The sequence below is a fragment of the Panthera tigris genome, chromosome B1 (genome assembly GCF_018350195.1).
Source record: "Panthera tigris isolate Pti1 chromosome B1, P.tigris_Pti1_mat1.1, whole genome shotgun sequence".
NCBI classification, from domain to species: Eukaryota; Metazoa; Chordata; class Mammalia; order Carnivora; family Felidae; genus Panthera; species Panthera tigris.
The window spans coordinates 137,010,846-137,033,168 of record NC_056663.1 but is presented as its reverse complement, the minus strand read 5'-3'; the positions used below and the strand labels follow the sequence as shown (position 1 = coordinate 137,033,168).

The 22,323-nt window shown below is 40.6% G+C and overlaps 1 protein-coding gene across 2 annotated transcripts in view; it reads right to left on the bottom strand.

Annotated features, from left to right (window-relative positions):
• TMEM150C (transmembrane protein 150C) overlaps window positions 1-22,323 on the bottom strand; it is a 77,476-nt gene that overhangs the window by 54,543 nt on the left and 610 nt on the right. The gene's annotated exons all lie outside the window — the stretch shown is intronic.

The window sequence follows — 22,323 nt, the reverse complement described above, 5'->3', positions numbered from 1 at the left end:
TTTCACTTTGTGTTTCTACTCACAGAATGTATACGGAGTTGAAATGTGTCTTCCTCAAAAAAGACACGTCCAAGTCCTAACCCGTCGCCTTATCTGGAAATAGGGACTTTGTAGATGTAATTAAGTACCTTAAGAAGAAATCATCATGGATTTAGGGTGGGTCCTAAGTCCAATGACTGGTGTCCTTATAAGAAAAGGAGGGAACACAGGGAGACACACACAGGAAAGAAGTCCACATGAAGACAAAGGCAGAGAATGGAGTGATGCTACCACAGACCAAGGAATGCCAGGAGCCACCAGAAGCTGCAAGAGGCAAGGAGAGATTCTCTCCCTTGGGCCTTCAAAGGGAGCATGACCTTGCTGACACCTTGGTTTTGGATTTTTGGCCTCTGGGACTATGTAAGAGTACATTTCTGCTCTCCTAAGCCACTAAGATTGTGGTGGCACTTGGAAACAAATATACGTTGGAAACAATCATTAATATGAATGAAGGCTTATATATAAAGATCTTTATCTCTGCAGTATTTATAATAGCAAAAATTAGGAAAAACTTAAAGCAATAAAAAACAGAGAAAGGGTTAAATAAGCTATATCTATAATATATTGTACAGGCATTAAAATGTTTTGAAGAATTGATTTTTTTTAAGACTACAGCATTTTATTTTATTTTTGAGAGAGAGAAAGAGCAAGCGAGCACACATGACCAGGGGAGAGGGGCAGAGGGAAAGGGAGAATTCCAAGGAGGCTCCATGCTCAGCCTAGAGCCCGACACGGGACTTGGTCCCATGACCCCATGAGTTGAGCCAAAATCAAGAGTCAGACCCTCAACCGACAGAGCCACCCAGGCACCCATTTTGAAAAATTTCTAACGCCACAGGAAAATGGTTACAGTACATAAATAGACAATTCAGAATACAAAAAGTATATATACAATGTGAACCCCAAATACACATGTGTTTTAATATGCATACTTAGGTGTATGAATAATCCTGATGGATAACGTGAGCAAAAAGTCCCAAATGGAAAATACCACATAAAACCCACAATGTACTAAAAGAAAAATAAACCATAACTTAGGAGAGTCTATCCCAGGATATATTGTTATTATTGATGTAATACAAATGTTAATAAATCACATAAGAAAAATCCTAAGAGGATCCTGAAAAGACGCCTGATAAAATCTGGTGCCTATCCCTTACAAAATATCTAGGAAAATTAGGAATGGAAGGATTCTATAATGAGTATCTCTTACAAACCATCAGCCAATATCGTTCTTGGGTGTTAAAAGAAAGCCTTCCTATTAAGCAAAACTAGCATGAATGAATACTGTTACCATGATTATTAACAATGTTTTGGCAGTTCTTACCAATTCAGTAAGAGAAGAAAGAAATAAGGGGTCTAGTTATAAGAAATATAGAAATAGAGTTATTTTCTGTAATAAAATTAGTACAGGATCAGAGAATTAATTAAAATATTATTGGAATTAATGAGTGTTCATATAAAGGGTTGGATAAAAGATGAAAATTCAAACAGCTTTTAATTATACAGGAAAATGGAAACAAAAGATTTATAATAGCATTAAAAAACCATAAAATATCTAAGACTATCTATAATAAGAGATGTACATGGAAAACCCCACAAAACTCTGAGACACACAAAAACTTAAATAAATGTTCCTGGAGGGTTAATTAGAAAACTGTGAAGAAAGTCATTCTCGCCACATTAATTTAGAGATATCCAGAATTCAATTAAAAAAGAAAACTCAAGGGGATTAATTTGGAATTTGACAGTGTTTCTCAAGTTCATCTGGAATAGCTGTTGAAACACAACTACGTATAGAAATTTGTGTCTATGTCCCTCTTTAAAATCTACTTAATAATCCTGAAGAAATTCGTTTTATTTGGAGATTTATAAAACAAGTCATTCAATGTCTCTGCCTACTCTTTCAGCTATTAAATTAATAAAGAAGAGATTAGCATTCATTACCTTGGAGGCTTCAAAACTGAAGGATATTTTCTTTAAAAAGTTGTTTTTTTCTGCCTGTTATTTCTTTGCATTTTATTCCTTTTTAATCCTAATTTCCCCTAGGGCAATGTAAGCCCCTGCAAGGCTTTGTGGCTACTTAAAAGTACCCCTTGAAAGCTTTCAATTTACTAGAATTCAATCCCAGCTGTGCCTCTTTTGCAGTCCGTTCCAGCTTATTTTTGAAAAGTAGATTAATATACTTACCTCCAATATTTGCTGTGAGGATATAGCCACAAATTATTAACTAGCACAGAGGTTGGCACATACCAGAAACTTAGTAAGTATGATTTGTTGTAAATTATATACTTTCCAGGCTTCCCTTTCTCTCTCTTTATTTTCCCTGGCTTGTTTATGTAACTATTTACTTTTATTTAATTCAACCTCACATTCCGGTTAAAACACAGTTGTTCACATGTGTGTCTCCTGTGCTAGGCTGTGATTTCTTAGAGAGAGAAGGCACTATTTTACTCCTCCACACATCCACTCAGCTCCTAGCTCACAACTCTGCATTTCAGATGCCCATTGATGAGAAAGAGAGGAAGAAAAAGAATAGACCGCGGTGTGTGTGTGTGTGTGTGTGTGTGTGTGTGTGTGTGTGTGGTCGGGGGGAGGGGGTAGAAAGGAGAGGAAGAAGATGTTGATTTTTCATGATTCATGGAATATATATGTACTCTAGCAATACAATTTTTTTGATGTTTATTTATTTTGAGAGAGGGAGAGAGAGAGCATGTGCACGTGCAGTGGGGGGCAGAGAGAGAATCCCAAGCAGCCTCTGCACTGTCACGGCAGAGCCCTACTTAGGGGCTCAAAGTCACAAACCATGAGATCATGACTTGAGCCGAAATCAAGAGTGAGATGCTTAACCGGCTGAGTCACCCAGGTGCTCCTCTAGCAATACAATTTTATTTCATTATATCTTAAGTTTAATAAAATATCGGTATTGTGGAAGATGTACTATATTAGTACAGAGAAGTGAACGGACACATATAAATCAGACTCCATCAGTGAAGACCCAAAAATAAACCACAGACTAACATGTTCACAACATTTACTGGATTCCCACTATGTACTTAAATGATTTCAGGGTTCTGGCTCTTAATTCTATACTCTTTCCATGGCTTAATAGAGAAGAAATGTTGATATACTGAAGCAGCCATAGTCTCATGTATTATAAAAGTCAAGAAGTAGTGACTTATGAGTCCCATAATAGCAATAGTAGCCCTGCTTGCTCTACAATATTATTTTGTTTTACTGCATATGGTCTGGGCTCCAGGGCTTTATTTATGTGCAATGGGGTGGAGTTATAGCTGCCAAAAGGAAAATGTTAATTTATTATTTTTTTTTACTTATGCATATAAAACGAGTACAATTTTCCTCAACGCTTAACTGGTAACCTTATAATATTATTAAGTTAATAATCTGAGTCATCAATGAGAATTTTTAAACAGCACCTAATAAAGCTCTAAATTAAATATAAGCAAATGCAAAAATATAGGAAGAAGCTGATCAATGTTCAAGAGAGGTAGGACTGGGGCACCTGGGTGGCTCAGTCAGTTAAGTGCCTGACTCTTGACTTCGGCTCAGGTCATGATTTCATGGTTCTTGAGATCCAGGCTCTGTGTTGGGTTCTGCACTGACAGCATGGAGCCTGCTTGGGATTCTCTCTCTCCCTCTCTCTACCCCTCCCCTGCTTATGCTCACTCTTTCTCAAAATAAAAAAATAAAAATAAATAAAAAGCAAGAGGTAGGATTGAAAAAGCAGGTAGGCCTTAATAGAATGGGTCAGGCAGGGCATTTTGCAGTGAGAACCAGGAAAATGAAAGTAAGAAGTCAAGACTGTGTTCAGGAAAGTGGGCAGAAAAAATCTATAGTAGAGAGGAATGGGAAGAAAAACAACAGATAAAACAATGGATAGATAGCATGAGTTCCGATTATGCATGGCCTTGAATGTCAACACGAGTACTTGGGTTTGGTCCTATAAATAAGATACTTTCTCAGGAAGGTTCCTGGGTGGGTGAGACCATTATGAAAATGAAATGCTGGGAAGATGAGCAGACAGCACTGTGCACAAGAGACTCAAGGAAGCAGGGAAACCAGTGTGGAAAGTACTGCGGTGTTTTCACATATGAAATCATTGTTATTTAACATAATTTTAAAAATGTGTAGTGCCTGGGATTTGGCCACAGTTATTTCTGTATAACAGACAATGGAAAAAGAGAGCAAACAGCAGTTCTAGGTCAAGGCAGCCTTTCTTTGAACCTTATATTTTATATCAGGGTGATCATGGATGTCATTAAAAGGGTCCACGTGAGGGTTGCCTGGGTGGCTCAGTCGGTTAAGCTTCTGACTCATGGTTTTGACTCAGGTCATGATCTCATGGTTCCTACGTTTGAGCCCCCATGTCGGGCTTTGCACTGAGCATGGAGCCGGCCTAAGATTCTCTCTCCCTCTGCCCCTCTCCCCCACTCGTGTACACTCTTTCTCTCCAAATAAATAAATGAATTTAAAAAAGAAGGGTCCACATGAAAGACACCCTACTTGGGATATAGAAAATGTGAAATAGGGGTGTCTGGGTGGCTCATTCGGTTAAGCGTCCTATTTCAGCTCAGGTCATGATCTCGTGGTTCGTGAGTTCAAGCTCCACGTTGGGCTCTGTGCTGACAGCTCAGAGCCTGGAGCCTGCTTCAGATTCTGTGTCTCCCTCTCTCTCTGCCCCTACCCTTCTCGCGTGCTTTCTCTCTCTCTCTCTCTCTCTCTCAAAAATAAATAAATGTTAAAAAAAAAAAAAAAGAAAATGTGAACGTAATGGAATCACCACTAGATAAGATAGGGAAAGACACACTACTGAAAGTATTTCAGAGCGTCCAATACGTGGCAAGACCTCATTGAATAAATATCACCTTTATATGAACAGCAATTTGAAAAGCCTTTCACATGTCATATCAATAGCTGGTATGTATGGAGCATTTACTCAATGCTTGCCAGGCACAACTCTAGGAGGCAGGTACCATCACAAATGTACAGAGGACAGTAACCTGCCCAACGTCATGTTGCTGGGAATGCTGGAGCCAGGATGGGGACGCAGGGGACTAGCTCCAGAGCCTGTGCTGTCAACACTACACTAAATTGCTGTTCATCCCACCTGCTCTTCAAAACAACCTATGAAGTAAGTAAGATGAATCTGATTTGCTCAACAAATATTTGCAGACTTCTTACCTTAGCAGGTAAGTACCTGTACTGATTTGCTAAAGATGTATGAGCCACAACCCCTACTGTGAAGAAGCTTACAGTCTATTCGGCAAGGCAGACAAATAAATCCAAATTTTACTGATGAACAACAGAAACTCTAAGTTTCCATACATTAAATAACCTATTCAAGCACGGAGCTGGTATAGAGGGCAGTTAGGCTTTGACTTAAAGGCTGCCATTAACATCTCCAGGTCTAACGCTTCATCTGAGTCATGTTACTTCCTTTAGTTGCCTACTGGGCAAAAAGAAATGAAAACAATACAACAATATCATAACCAGGGCTATCTAGTCTGACCAAGCTTCTCTAAAAGAGCCTGATTTGGATGAGATGGAAACACGAAAGGACCCTATTGTGATTCTGACGCAAACAGCACAGGCCAGTGAACCACATATTGGTTCAACAGCTGAAACATGTATCGTTTCAAACACTAAATGTCCTATCGTTAATAATTTTTGCTAAAATTATTTCAGATGCTTTGGGTGAATCACTCACATTGGGCCATTTTCCTTAAGAAAACCCAATATAAATCCTTGTGGGTTGAGAAGCTGAAGGTGGCCCCAACTGATTAAGTTCCCCAGTAATTGTAACTATTGTTCATTTTCCTTCTGCCCCTTTCATGCCCCCTAAAAGAGGCCTACAATCCCCTTTTATATGTAAGAGAGCTATCCAAAACTACTTAACTTTACCAGCCTGTGAAATGTGTTTTACCAAATTTGTGTGGCCCATTAAGGTTTCTTAGTGTGACCAGCTGCTGCTTACAATATGATGTTAGCTGCCAGTCCAGTGTAGCTGGCAAGATCAAGGGTAGCAAGCATTCATTCGCTGTCTCTACTCACCAGGGTGCTCAAAGCCATGCCAGGTGTACATCTTTTTACTTCTTCATGTCTCCTAAGGGTCCTGATCGGGATCAGTCACACATGTAGTGTAGACAGCTAGTCACTATTATATGACGTGGGGGATGAGGATAAAGGCCTCCCATGCCCCCAAATAACTCCTGTTCGAGCCCGTCAAAGTAGCTGAATTTAAGGAACAGAGGTTTGATCATAGGGAGCTAGGAGGGTTATCAAGGTTAACAGGTATTTACCAAACACACGTTTATAAGCCCAACACTATAGGAGACCGGGCATGGTCGATGTGACCAAGGACAGGGGCCAGAGTTCACCAGTATCATTAAGATAAAAATGTAGTCTTTTACAATGATATTAAAATCAAATTTATTTTTAGGAAAATGTAAAGTATTTTTAAATCTTTACATTGTTTATCCAAGGGGCAGCAGTGTGTACTGGAGAAAGGGCCAGTCTTTCATCTACTTTTCCAACCTCATTTCTGAGCATCCCGTGATCCAGCCCCTCTGAATGACCAGTAGCCCCTAAGCTGCTCAGCTTGTTTGCCAGGCTCACTGCTGAGCATACACAGATAAATGCAGAGTCCCGGCCCCTAAGCAGCTCATAGTTAATCAGGAAAGAACCACAGCACCAGAGATTGGTATGGGGAATTAGGGAGCTCCAAAGGGGGAAAGTGACCCGGCACTGAGGGCAGGGGGTAGGCAAGCAAGGAGGAAATGATCCTGGGCTGAGTCTTCAGAGATGTGGAAGTCTCCTATGCAGCTGCAGTGAGTGGCATGGGCAGGGGCTCCCAGGCATCCGACCAGTGTGTATGCAGGAAGCAGGGGTTTGTGGTGCTCAGATCGGAGTGGTGGAAGATGAGCTGAGGCAGGGGGGCAGGGCAGGTACCCATCATGGGGGTGACTCCACTGTAGCTGATGAAGGTCTGTCTCTTTGGCTCACTATAAATACTTTAGAAGGTACAGATCAAGAAAAAGATGAAAAGTATTCAAAATTCCAGGATTTAGAGTTAACCACTATTAACATTTTGATACAGTCACTCTTCCCAACCCCAGTGCAGCTCTTTCTGCCCTTGGGTCCTGTCCCCATTCTTTAATAAAGTCATCTTTCTGCACCAAAAAACTTTGATATATAATGTTTATTATATTATATTGATATTTATTGATATTATTATTTATTGACATAATATTTATTTATTATATTGATATTTAATGTTTATTATTTTGAGAGAGAGCGTGAGCAGGGGAGAAGCAGAGAGAGAGGGAGACACAGAATCTGGAGCAGGCTTTAGGCTCTGAGTTGTCAGCACAGAGCCCAACGTGGGGCCCAAACCCACAGACCGCGAGATCATGACCTGAGCCGAAGTCAGACACTCAACTGACTGAGCCACCCAGGCGCTCCGATATATAATGTTTTATATATGTGTGTTTATACTACTACTAATTTCAAAAATGGAATCATTTAAAAGTGTGGCATATACATACAATGTAATACTATTGAACCTTAAAAAGGGAATTCTAATACACCCAACAACATGGAGAAGCCTTCAGGACATCATGCTACATGAAATAAGTCACTCATAAAAAGATAAATACTGCATGATTCTACTTATATGAGGTACCTAGACAAGACAAATTCACAGAGAAAGCATAATGGTGGATGCCAGGGAGCGAGGAAGGAAGAGGAAGGAGGAAATTGTTTGATGGGTACAGAGTTTCAATTTTGCAAGATAAAAAGAACTTAGGAGGGCTAGTATCCAAAATCTATAAAGAGATCACCAAACTCCACACCTGAAAAACAAATAATCCAGTGAAGAAATGGGCAGAAAACATGAATAGACGCTTCTCTAAGGAAGACATCCAGATGGCCAACAGGCACATGAAAAGATGCTCAACGTCGCTCCTCATCAGGGAAATACAAATCAAAACCACACTCAGATATCACCTCACACCAGTCAGAGTGGCCAAAATGAACAGATCAGGAGACTATAGATGCTGGAGAGGATGTGGAGAAACAGGGACCCTCTTGCACTGTTGGTGGGAATGCAAATTGGTGCAGCCACTCTGGAAAACAGTGTGGAGGTTCCTCAGAAAATTAAAAATAGACCTACCCTATGACCCAACAGTAGCACTGCTAGGAATTTACCCAAGAGATACAGGAGTACTGATGCATAGGGGCACTTATACCCCAATGTTTATAGCAGCACTCTCAACAATAGCCAAATTGTGGAAAGAGCCTAAATGTCCATCAACTGATGAATGGATAAAGAAATTGTGGTTTATATACACAATGGAATACTACGTGGCAATGAGAAAGAATGAAATATGGCCCTTTGTAGCAACATGGATGGAACTGGAGAGTGTGATGCTAATAAGTGAAATAAGCCATACAGAGAAAGACAGATACCGTATGTTTTCACTCTTAGGTGGATCCTGAGAAACTTAACAGAAACATGGGGGAGGGGAAGAAAAAAAAAAAGAAGTTAGAGTGGAAGAGAGCCAAAGCATAAGAGACTCTTAAAAACTGAGAACAAACTGAGGGTTGATGGGGAGTGGGAGGGGGGGGGGTGATGGGTATTGAAGAGGGCATCTTTTGGGATGAGCACTGGGTGTTGTATGGAAACCAATTTGACAATATATTTCATATATTAAAAAAAACAAAAAACAAAACAAACAAAAAAGAAAATAGGGTTGAATCTTGGCACTATCGTTTACTAGCTCTGCAAATTTTGGAAAATTTCTTACATTTGCTAAAACTCTGTGTAGTCATCTGTTAAACGGGATTAAGAGTTCCCACTTCATTAGGTTGTTTTTAGAATCCATAGCTAATGCATCCTGTTCATGATTTAAATATATACCACCACGGGGCGACTGGGTGGCTTGGTCGGTTAAGCGTCTGACTTCGGCTCAGGTCATGATCTCACGGTCCATGAGCTCGAGCCCCGCGTCGGGCTCTGTGCTGACAGCTCAGAGCCTGGAGCCTGTTTCGGATTCTGTGTCTCCCTCTCTCTCTGCCCCTCCCCTGTTCATGCTCTGTCTCTCTCTGTCTCAAAAATAAATAAACGTTAAAAAAAAAAAATTTAAATATATACCACCTTCCTGGTCTAAAAAAAAAAAAAAAAAAAAAAAAAGAACTTTGGAGATTGAGTGTGAAACAATGTGAATACAGTTAACACCACTGACTGTGTACTTAAAATTGGTTAAAATAGTAATTTTATTTATATATTATATTATACATATTATAATATATTATATTATGTTATATTATATTATATTATTATATTTTGAGAGAGAAAGAGAGAGAGTAGGGGAGAGGGAGAGAGAGAATCCCAAGCAGGTTCCGGGCTGTCAGCACAGAATGCGACACAGGGCTCAGTCTCACAAACGGTGAGATAATGACCTAAGCCGAAATCAAGAGTTGGGTGCTCAACCAACTGAGCCACCCAGGTGCCCCTGTAATTTTATATTATGAGTATTTTACTACAAAAATAAAAAAAAATTTAAAACAAAATCAATAAATCTGTCTTAATACTTTTTTTTAAATGTTTTATTTATTTTCAAGAGAGAGAGAGAGAGACAGAGCGCAAGCTGGGGAGGGGCACAGAGAGGGCGACACAGAATCCAAAGCAGGCTCCAGGCTCTGAGCTGTCCGCACAGAGCCCGACGCAGGGCTCAAACTTACGAACGGTGAGATTATGACCCAAGCCGAAGTCAGACGCTCAACCGACTGAGCCACCCAGGCGCCCCTGTCTTAATACTTTTTAAACTTATTTTTGTGATCATTTTTCCGTGTGAGATATACATTTATATACCTCCAACAATATTTCACAAGACTGTATAGTGTTCTTGTAGAGATGAGAATTATTTTTATGGAAGTAACCTGCGAATGCTTCGCTAACAGGAGGAGATGGTAAAGGGAAGAGATAAAAGACCACAGAAAAGAGGAATACTAACAGAGCAAAGGTCTTGAAGGAAGCATGAGGAGATGGTACTCAGGGTTCAGGTAATGTGGTGGCCTTAAACATGCGGAAAACAGGATACCACATCCTCTGAGGAAAGGACATGAAGACAGATATGACTCTATTTGCATTTATAAGGAAGAGTTAGGGCAGCTGAAGGAAGTCAAGAGACTGGATGCCTCAGTGATGTTAAAGAGGCGGAGAGAGTAGGGTATGGAATAGCTAGAAGGATGTATAGTGATGTTCAGAGAGAATGGGACACCGAGGTTGAGATTTCTGAGGGGGCGCCTGGGTGGCTCAGTCAGTTAAGCCTCCAACTCTTGATTTCGGCTCAGGTCATGATCTCAGCGTTCATGGGTTCAAGCCCCACGTCGGGCTCTGCACTGACAGCATGGAGCCTGCTTGAGATTTTCTCCTTCCTCTCTCTCTGCCCCTCCTCCACTCGCGCTCTCTCTGTAATTAAATAAACATTAAAAAAAAAGATTTCTGATGTGAAAGGTATTTTGAACAAGAATTTGTGTGGAGGGTTGGGAGTGAGCAGCTATGGTTTAGCTGGAGATGAACTTATTAAAATGGTCCTGGGGATTTTGAAGCCAGATTTATGGTCAGATGTTCCATGATGGTGTCATTGTCAAGGGTTATGACAAGAGTTGGGGAGCCAGGGAGGCAGAGGAGATGTGGAACCTGGTCCTCAGTTCCTCAAGGAATGAATGAAGTGACTAGGATCTGGATGGATAGGAGTGCTGAGAAAGGGTGGAAGGTGCTCTACCATGTTTGCATGACACACCTTTTCATGCAGTGGCCCATATGGAAGAGTGAGAGAGCAGTCAGCCAAAAGGTCAAGGTCATTATGAGACATGGATTCTCTTGGGGCAGAGGAAAAGAATGGGAGGAACCAGCAGAGGACCAGAAAACATTAAAAGGGAGTGAAAACACAAGATGTGATATGTAGGGGAGGTGGGTGTGAAAGGTCTTGTTGACACAGTTAGGTGGTGGAAGAGGTAGGAGGTCATGGGGTTATGGACACAGGTGGATGGCCAGTCTTGAATGAAAGAAAATGATTGCAGGATCCAGGTCTAGTTTCGAAAAAGAGGTAAGAAATGCTAGTAAGTTTGTAGAGAGAGAGCATGCTACGAGACTTCTAGTTCTCAGAGCACTCTCTTGGGTATTTCCAAACTCTTTCTTTTTCTCCATAACACATTTGTCACACACTATACTATTTCCTTATTTATCTATTTCTGGTTGGTCTTCTCCAATAGACAATAAAGCTCCCTGACGGCAGAGATGCTGTTTTGTTCACTGTTCTATCACCAGCACCTAGATGATGTCTGCACACAGTAACACCTCAATACGCCATACTTGTTGAATGAATGAATAAATGAGTGAGTGAATCAATAAATGATAAAGCCCAGTTAGGATAAGGATATCCCGTGAGGTTTGCAAAACTGCAGGGAGGGTCTTCTCTATGAGGAAGGTATCTTATGGAGTTCAATCTTAGAGAGACAGAAATTTTTTTTTTACTTTAAAAAAACATTTATTTATTTTTGAGAGAGAGACAGAGCATGAGTGGGGGAGGGGCAGAGAGAGAGGGAGACACAGAATCCGAAGCAGGCTCCAGGCTCTGAGCTGTCAAGTACAGAGCCTGACATGGGGCTTGAACCCACTGACTGTGAGATCATGACCTGAGCTGAAGTTGGACACTTAACCAACAGGCATCTTTTAGAGGAACAGAAAATTTAAGCCAGGGCCTCCTCCCAGGCTGTATCTGCTCTTTTGTTCATTTTCCCCCTTCTTCATGTGACTACTCCTTTTTATCCTGTAAGACTCAGTTTGGGTGTCACTATCTCTGTCACCCTGGGTGCTCCTGGGTGCTCTCAAGGCACATAGTGATTCTTCTCTCCATATTATGCTTACCCTGCTGTAGGATAACTATTTACATGTCGGTCTCTCCCATGAGACTGAGCAAGCACACTTTACCTCAAACATACAGTAGGGCCTCTATAAAGGTTTGCTGGATATATAAATGGAAAGCATTGCACATGTGAATTGGTCAATAAGAGCCTATATTTTTCTTTCTTTGAAGCTCAATTCTATCATGCACAAATCTGCAAATCCCCACTGAGCAAGGGGACCTCTGTTGCAAGGGCAACTGGGTGGGAAACAGCTCAGCAATCAACACCAAAGATAAGTTGGAGTCTTTCTGTTTAAGATAAGGGAGGGGTCCACTGTCTTTCGTGTGCCCATTTCCCTGCCCATATGACCACAGGCAAGCCTGTGATAGCGTGATGGAGCACCGAAGTGCACAGGCTGCCCAGCAGATGGAATGAAAGAGCACCCAGGGAACTTTTTAAAAATGTCTGATTTGGTCTGAAATGCAGCCTGAATTTTTACAGCTCTTCAGATGATTCTACTGCACAGCCAGGGTTGAGAATCTCTACCTACAGCTCCTTGACATTTTCTCCTGGTGTGTGGCGCTGTCCAAGGCAGCAACTCCTCAAGCACTTCTTCACCCAAATGATTGCCCAAGCCAGCCATGGGCAAGGGTCAATGGTTGTTTGAACAACCCAGTGGAAGGGTGCTGTACCCTAGGACAGTATCAGAAGCCAAACCACATGGTTAATTGTACTGGAGGAAACCACAACTTTGTGTTGTCTAAATAAAACTGTGTTGTCCAACAGCCTCACATGGCTATTTAAAGTTAAATTAATCCTAATTAAAATTTTTAGTTGGGGTGCCTGGGTGGCTCAGTTGGTTAAGCATCTGACTCTTGATTTCAGCTCAGGTCATGATCTCACAGTTCATGAGTTCGAGCCCCGCATCAGGCTCTGTGCTGACAGCATGGGGACTGCTTGGGATTCTCTCTGCCTCCCTCTGTCTCTGCCCCTCCCCCATTCATGGTCTTGTTCTCTCTCAAAAATAAAATTTTTTTACACTTAAAATTTTTTTTTAAATTTTTAGTTAAAAATTCAGTTCCTCAGTTGCACATTACAGTGCTCAACAGATAGTGGCTACTGTACTGCACAGTGCAGAAACAGAACATTTTCATCAACATAGAAAGTTCTATTGGATAATGCTAACATAACCACAAAAAAACCCTTCCTTCTGAAAATAACCTGTGGCTATATTCATTTTCTGCTATCATTGGCAAAATGAACCACATGGTTTGCAGACGGTAAACAAACTGAATTTCAGGTCATTCCGTCTCAGCAGTCACACCTAGATGAGGGAGAGTAGCCTTTTATGCCCCTTTTCCAGAATGAGAACTAAAACAGGAATTCTATGCTCTCATGAACAAAAGTTTTTCTGTATAGTTCCATATATGTATTAGGGCAGCAGTGGCTTTCCAACTTCTTTGACCACGACTGACAGTAAACAAAAATATATCACAGCCCAAAATACACATACACACACACACACACACACACATATAACTGAAACTAAAGGTTTTACAAATCAATATTTATCCTTACTACATATTTTGCACTTGCATATTTTCTTTATTCTATTGTATTATATTTTCTGTTTCATTACAAAAATTAATCTACTTCACTGTTTTCACAGCTCTGTCGACCTACATTTTGAAAAACCACTATCTTAAGATATAAGTTGTCCACACAAAACTGGGACTCTTGGGGCGCCTGGGTGGCTCAGTCGGTTAAGCGTCCGACTTCAGCCAGGTCACGATCTCGCGGTCCGTGAGTTCGAGCCCCGCGTCAGGCTCTGGGCTGATGGCTCGGAGCCTGGAGCCTGTTTCCGATTCTGTGTCTCCCTCTCTCTCTGCCCCTCCCCCGTTCATGCTCTGTCTCTCTCTGTCCCAAAAATAAATAAAAAATGTTGAAAAAAAACCCAAACTGGGACTCAACTTCATACCTCAGAGTTAATAACCAGCTAGATAATAATAGCTAACATTTATTGGGCACTTACTATCTGCCAGGCACTGTGTTAAATGTCTAATATTCACTACCTTATTCAAGTCTCATAATAACCCCACAGAATAGGTGTCTGAGAATTGGAAAGGTCTGGGATTTTATGCTATTTGCACAAGTTATCTGCCACAGTTTCATAGATGCTGGCATAAGACCCAAGACTCCCAGGTCAGGGACAAAGGACTTTATTACTCTCAGCAACAGCAGTAGCTGGAGTACCTGCATTTTCTTGTACCGTTCTCCAGCTCAATTCCTGCAAGGTGCCACAAAGAGGGTCATGTGATACCTGCACACACAGTGAGCAGCATTCCTGGAGAGGAACTCTGACCTGGGGAAACGCAAATCTATTATACTAGATGTAAGCATGCCTGCCCCTTGCTTCTGAGGGCAACACTACCTCTATATCCAAGACTGTTCATTACACAAACATCCTTGAAAAGACAACCCAGGACAAAAGCACAGTCGGTGCCTCTCTTTGTAAAGACCTGTCAAAATGCACAGGACGCTCAGAGGACTATCTTCCAACAGTGGTGCCATAGTACCTATAATAGCTTAAAAAGGATTAGGTAATTTATTCAAAGTTACACAGCTAGCGACCCAGATCTATATGATACCTAAGCCTATGGTGATGACACCTTCTTGCATAGGCAATGGACAGTGCAATAGGAAGAGAGAAGTATTTGTCACTCATTTAGTCATTCACATGTGAAATCTGCTCCTACAGGAAGCAATTAACTGTGTATAATTAACTATATATGATAGGCCATTTTTTCCACATTTTCTTCACGGATACCATAAGAAGAGTATCATATGAACAGGGGTTGATAAGTTTTTCCTATAAAGGGCCAGATAGTACAGATTTTCAGCTTTATGGGCCAGATGGGCTGTTTCAACTACTTGACTCTGTAGCGGTAGTATAGAAAGAGTCACAGGTAATATGCAACCAGCAGGCACGGCTGTGTTCCAATAAAACTTTATTTACAAAATAGTTTGCCAACCTCCATCCTCAGACAACTGGGTGGGATACAAAAAGATTATGTGACATAATCTCTACACAAAAGAAACAATGATTAAACTGGAAAGTCAAGGTAAACACGCCACAAGCAAGGAAACCAGGAGATACGCGAAACTGAAGTCAGCCTAGGTTCAACATCAGAGTCCTGTTAAGTCAGCCTTAACAGAGACAGTATGTCAAGAACGAGTGTAAAATATGCATAGGCCGTAAGAGTGAAAATAAAAAAGTTACTCTGGGCCAGGGGCCACGCTAAGGATTTCACAAATGGTGACCAACAGCTAATAAAGAACACCATTTCCGAATTGCCAAATTTATGGCCCTGTAACTGTACGCTCACTTGGTTCAATGGTCTGATCTTAAAAGATCATCATGTGGCCACTATTTGATCACAACAGTATCCCTTCCCCCAAATCAGTTAATGGAAAACTGTTGTCTTTATTTTCACACGCATACAGAGACAATCAAAATTTTGGTATACAAATGGCAACCCTCCTCTTTTCATAGAAGTCAATTCTTATGCCACATATAAGCTCAAATGAAAATGGAAAAACACCAATCAAAATGTCATAGAAAAAATAATCTGCTCATTCAGGAACAATTCTATTAGCTGCTAAAATTACAGGGCGATAAATATTGTTCTTGTGAACACTGCTGTCATTGACAGGACTGGTAAAATTTTCAAAATGACATAAGTCTAAGATATGTGGGAACATAATACCACAAGAAAGAAAAACTGTCATCCATAAGTGAATGTTCCTGCTACTGCATGTAGGTATATTTTAGTTACTGGTGTTTCTATGTAAATATAATTTAAGTTTTAGTGAAAAGTAGAATTTAGAAATTCCAGGAGATATATTTCCCCTAGAAATTCCAGGACAATTTCATTACAGAATTCTAATTTACAAAACACTTCAGTAAAAAATAATATTTCTATTTGAAATGCTGTACAATGACATCAGTATTTCTTAATTAACACCTTCCACTCATGAATCAATAGAATGAAAACTAATTTGAAAGACTGTCTTAGTAACCAGCCCCGTTTAAATAATATAATGTCCATTTTGACTATGTACAGTTTTGTTTTTGTCTTCTTGTTAAAGTACTCTGTACCCCCAACATAGGGCTTGAAGTCACAACCCCGAGATCAAGCATTGCATGCTCTAACGACTGAACCAGCCAGGTGACCTCGGTTATGTATAGTTTTAATTTATTCTTTAAAACTTCCAATTATTACCACTTAAAATATTTCTTTGGCAGCTAAGCCATTATAAGTGTAAAAAAAAACAACCCAGGAAGAAGTCTACTTTGTTAATAAATGAAATGTTTGATGTAAGGCTATGTTATTTCTGGAGACATTTATGTTTACATTCAGTTGAAAACCATTATAATTCATTATAATTATTGCAGAATTAAATAACACCATTTAAACTACAGGCTAATTTCCTCTACTGCCACAGTTAATCACAATTACTTCTTTTTTTTAATTGAAAAAAATTTTTTTAATGTTTATTTATTTTTAAGGGAAAGAGAGAGAGAGAGCACAAGCAGGGAAGGGGGAGAGAGAGAGGGAGACACAGAATCTGAAGCAGGCTCCAGGCTCTGAGCTGTCAGCACAGAGCCCGACGTGGGACTCGAACCCATGAACCGTGAGATCATGACCTGAGCCAAAGCTGGATGCTTAACCAACTGAGCCACCCCGGCACCCCCACAATTACTTCTTAAGCTTTGTCTACACTTGCCTAAAAGTGTTACATGACCTTCAGTGGTTTTTCAAAGACTGAACTCCTTTGTATTCCACAGGTAGAGTCTGTATCACCGTCTTCAGAGATGGAGGACTCTGCAGCCTTGAACATATTTGAATGTCTCAAGGACATTCGGTACTTTTTAAAGAAGAAAAGTAACCACAATGACAAGCTGTTGCCTCTCCTATTCTACCTGACAAAGTCTACGGACATGCGATTGCTTATATTTGGTCTGACCTTTAGGGAAAACCGAAATCTACTTCCAAAATGAAATTAGTTTTACTTTCTAGATTACACTAGGGGAGAAAAAAAAAGATTTCCAGACCCAATTTTAAGACATCTCCTTTTATATAAAATTCTTAAAACAACATTGCTTTCCATTTATTATATTAAAATTTAAATCAAAAGGTACAAACTTCTAGTTATAAGTAAATATAAATCCTCAGGATATAACATATAGCATGGTGACTATAGTAAATAAAACTGTTCGTATATATTTGAAGGTTGCCAAGAGGGTGGATCTTAAAAGTTCTCACCACAGGAAAATTTGTAACTATATGTGGTGATGGACTTTAACTAGACTTACTTAGTCATTGTGCAATATATGCCAATATCTCATCAATATGTTGCACATCACAACCAATATAATGTTATATGCCAATTATATATAAAATATATATACACACCATGAAGCACCTACAGGCAAGAAGTGATTCTGAAGAATTTAGAATGCAGCAAAAAGTGGGGGATTTATGGGATGGACATATCTATTTAGACCATTTGTGACTATTTGCTACAACCAGTATGCAGAAGTTAGCAAGTGGGTAGAAGGGAAGGAAGCCTGCACAATTCGTAGGCAGTCTCAGGGTCATTCGTGTTTCTTTGGTCACCAGGCTGCCTGACCAAGGGCATTAGCTTTCAGAGGTCACGGACTGGCAGCAGACAGGTCTCCCCTAGTTTACACATAATGCAATGACCACCTCTCATCATTTAGGACTTGTCTTCCACAGAAAACACCTGTGGACTGCTCATTTCTGTACTTGTGCAATGCTGTATAATGCTTGAGCCTCACAGGTCTGCAGATGTCCGTCTATGTATCACTGTCACACTGCAATACGGGAGGTGAGGGGGTTGAACTAAATGGGTTCTGTTACCAGACTGTCCGGGGTCCAGATTCTGCTTCTATGACATCCTGGAATATAGGTACTGTGGGATTGTGGCAGTGCTTATATATATCAAAGGACTGTTGAGAGAAACAAAATAATACATGTAAAGCATTCAGCATGGAGCCCTGTAAGTACTCAGTGATGTTGCTTGTTAAAATTGATGATCACATTTGTCTCAGATCAGTGTTTTCCAAAAGTGGGTCCCAAGCCTAGTTTCAGAGGCAGTATTTTACATCATGATCTAGGATACACACACTTATGTATTAATACTACAAACACTGAGCCTGCTTATATAGTCCTTACTATATATGGACTGGGCAGTGCAGAGTCAGGATTTGAACCCAAGGGTCCTGTTAATGTAGTGCTTTTAACCACTATGCTCCTTGTGGCCTTGTATTTGCCATATGTGGGAGAACCAAAAATTTCGTTAATCACTAGCAGCTCCTACTCAGAGGGACGCATAGTGAGAATTCCTATTCTACTACTACATATTCCATTTCATTTTTTAAAAATGCTGATTCTAGGGGCGCCTGGGTGGCTCAGTCGGTTGAGCGCCCGACTTTGGCTCAGGTCATGATCTCGCGGTCCGTGAGTTCGAGCCCCGCGTCGGGCTCTGTGCTGACAGCTCAGAGCCTGGAGCCTGCTTCGGATTCTGTGTCTCCCTCTCTCTCTGACCCTCCCCCGTTCATGCTCTGTCTCTCTCTGTCTCAAAAATAAACATTAAAAAAATTTTTTAATAAAAAAATGCTGATTCTAACCTTTTAAATCAATTTCATGACTTAGGACACATGATTTGAAAAATACTGTAAGTGTTATATGAAAAATTTTTGGAAACACTAGTAATAAAGTTAAATGAGTATATGTATCTCATCTTAGAGGCTTCACCATGTTATTGTGCATTGTAAATCTCAAAAAAACAAAGGATTATATGGAACATTTCCTAAGTGTATTCAAGCATCCTTAAGTGATGCTCTAGGCATTCCTTGAGGCAGGGGTACTCATTTATCAGATTTATGGGAATTTTAAGGGGAAATGGTTGTGCGTCACTGTCTACCTCCTACCTCTCTCCAAATGTCCCTCCCCTGGAAAAATTTGAAAGTGCAGAAACTGACTTTTTTTTTTTAAATTTTAGAGAGAGCCAGAGAGCCAGAGCCAGAGTGCATGCACAGCAGAGGAGGCAGAGGGAGAGAGAAAGGGAGAGGGCAGTGGGAGGGAGGCGGGGGGGAGAAGGGGAGGAGGAGAGAGAGAGATGGCTCCACACTCAGTGCAGAGCCCGATGTGGGGCTGGACTTCATGACCCTGGATCATGACCTGAGCAGAAATCAAAAGTCAACAGACTGAGCCACCCAGGCACCCCTAGAAACTGACTTTAAGAATAAGTGATTCTATAATGCGCAAGAGAGCAAATTTAAGCAAGTTCAAGAACACAGACACATGGGGCCAAGCATCTAAACAACTCTGGGTGATGCTTTTTTGGTGGCTACCAAATATCTATAAATTAAAAAGGGAAACTTTTTTTTTTTAGAGTGGAATGGAACTTCAGCAAACACATCCTTTAGAGTAGATGCTAGTGTTTTTTGTAATAACAGGATGACAGAGTGAAATCTTATTTCCTGGTTCTATCACTGCTTATTTCCACTTTCTTCTAAAGAATAATCACCATCAAATGTTATCTCTACAGGAAACAGGTAAAGACAATTCAGAGCTGGACTATCCAGTATGATAGTCACTAGCCCCGTGTGGCTATTTAAATAAAGTTAAATTAAATAAAAATTAAAATTGAGTTCCTCAATAGCACTAGACACATTTCAAGTGCTCAATGACCACATGTAGCTCGTGGCTAGCACTTTGGACAAATTATGGAACATTTCCATCACTACAGAAAGTTTTATGGGACAGTACTGATATAGAGAAAGACCATTTACAGATGCTTAAAGAAAACTATTCATTTCTTATTTGGGAAAAGAGTTCTAAGCCCTACTCAGCAGAGGTGGCTTGACTTAAACCACTGTGGGATTAAATTTGAAGGCTACTGCCCAAAGATTCTATTATTATCTCAAAATACCATTCCAACGGGCCTAAAATCTCTTTGCATTAAGACTTTCCATTGCTGCAAGTTATCTTTTAAAATCCAAACGTGACAGGAAATGCTGTTTGGTGACAGCAACGACTTGTTAAAGTGCTACTAACTCATAAGCGAGTTTGAAAGTACTTAGAGCAGTTTATGAAAAACCATAAAGACACACAGCACCGTCCAAACCAGGAAGAAAAGTCTGCAGTTACAATAAGTAGGGATGCACTTCTGCTGTTACCCTTAGGATAAGGAAAATATGTATTACATACCTGAGTCTGTTCCTAGACTTTTCATGAATTTAGACCCAGATTTGGTAATGGTCTTTGTATCTCATTTTGAGAACTTTAGTACATATCTTATTTGAGCCTCACAGAACCTAATTACCACTGGAGTGTGGATTCTGAGTGCTATAGATCCTTCTGGTGAACGGGAAGACTGAGAGGTAATACATTATCTTGTCAGTGTCTGTCTTGCTTAATTGGTTACTGAAATGATCCCTAGTGGCCAGATTATAGTGAAAGCAAATGGCTAAAATTGCAGGGGCCAGCTAGCTTTTCCTCTTTCATGACTGCGGGCTGCCCTATTAATCTGGCCATTGTACTGCAGAGGTGTGCTTAGGTCACAGGGGAAACAAAGCAGGGGTGCAGACAAGAGTGTAAAGCAAAGTGCTGTCCCTGTTGGTGATCACAAAGCAGGTAAAATGAGTATAAAAAAAAAACAACAACCCTGCAAGGTCATTGTAAGCATGATTGTGGTCGTTCTATGACAAAGACTAAACATTAGGCATTATTATGTTCATACAAAAAATTATTCCACAGAGCAAACTATCTCCTCCACAAAGCAATCTGTGAAAGGCATTTGATGAGAAATACGTGAGTTAAACAATTGCTATAAAGACACCAACATCAGTTTAAATAATCCAAACAAATTGCCTATGGCTAAAGGCAGATTTAATAAACATGCACTTTCCAAATCCTTTAATATGTTTGTTCAATGTCATAACATCTACCAACAGTTATTAATGGTAGCAAATTTTCTTTATCCTTTTATTTACCATGTCCAGTTTTTGAGCTTCCAAGTTGGAGAGCTTGCAAAACATTTATTAAATAATGTATAAATAAAGGATACACCATTAAAATTCCTGTGCTTATGCCTTGAAGATTAAACTCACATTTCTAGTTAAGAGATGACAGCTATAGCTAATCTTAGAAACATGGTGTCTCTAGGACACATAGAAAAAGAAAGTTTCGGATTTAATGCATGAGTGCTAAGACAAAAATTCTTTGATCTGCAAATATCACATATATGAGCCTAACAATTTTTCCTTGAAAACTTTAAGTAGGTCAACTTATTAACTGCTACCATGGAGTTTATATATTCACATTCGCCTATCTTTATGATGAACTGCAGCCCAGAATGGAGTTACAGCCCTGCACTATAAAAAAACTTGCCTTTGATTCGAGCAGAGAACCGAAGAAGCAGAAACTAATATTACCATTTGGCTTTGTTATGTTGTAATGGATCCAATACATTTTTTTTTTTAACATATCATTAGTATATTTGGTTCTCAGACAAGACCTCGCATGTAGTAAGAGGTAATGGGATCACTCGAGGAGAGGCTTCCATCCCAACTGGGCTATGTTCTCCCATTTGCAGTCAAAATCCTGGCTCAGCCATGAAAGACGGTCTGGCCGGAATAAACCTGACAAAAAAATCAGTGGAGCGTTTGTGATATAATAAAGTGTTCTGGAGGGAAGAGTGGACAGAGAACTGGGATGGGTAGAGAAAAAGGGAATATGTAATTTAAAATGGGAAAAAACACTCTTCTTCTCGATTTGATTCATTTATGGAGGAGGAAACCACTAAATAATGTCTTTCTCCATAATCCAAAGCTAATCACTTTTTTTATTGCAATGGATGACCAAAAGGCCTCGGTAACCACCCCTCGCCCCACCGCTGCCTCCGCGAAGAAACCGAAAACCCCATTTCTTTGCAAGTGTGCACCCAGGAGAGGAAAGCAAGACGGTGCATTTAGAGTGGAGGGCGGTGCACAGGGCAAAGCAAGTTAGTGCCTTCTTCCCGGCTACCTCGCTCCCCGAGCCAGCCTGACTTGGCTAACGGTAAAGTGAACAGCGAATGGCAGAGAGACCCGGGGGCCAAATTTGGGGTCGCTTCTGACCGGAGTCCTCCCGACAACAAAAGGCCTGGGGTTCCGAAGGGGGCGGCGGGTGGGGACACCTGTCAAAGGACGGGACAGAACCGCAGCCGGCGGGCGGCGCAGGGGCTCGGCGGACAGCACTGCGGCGGCGGCGGCAGGGACCG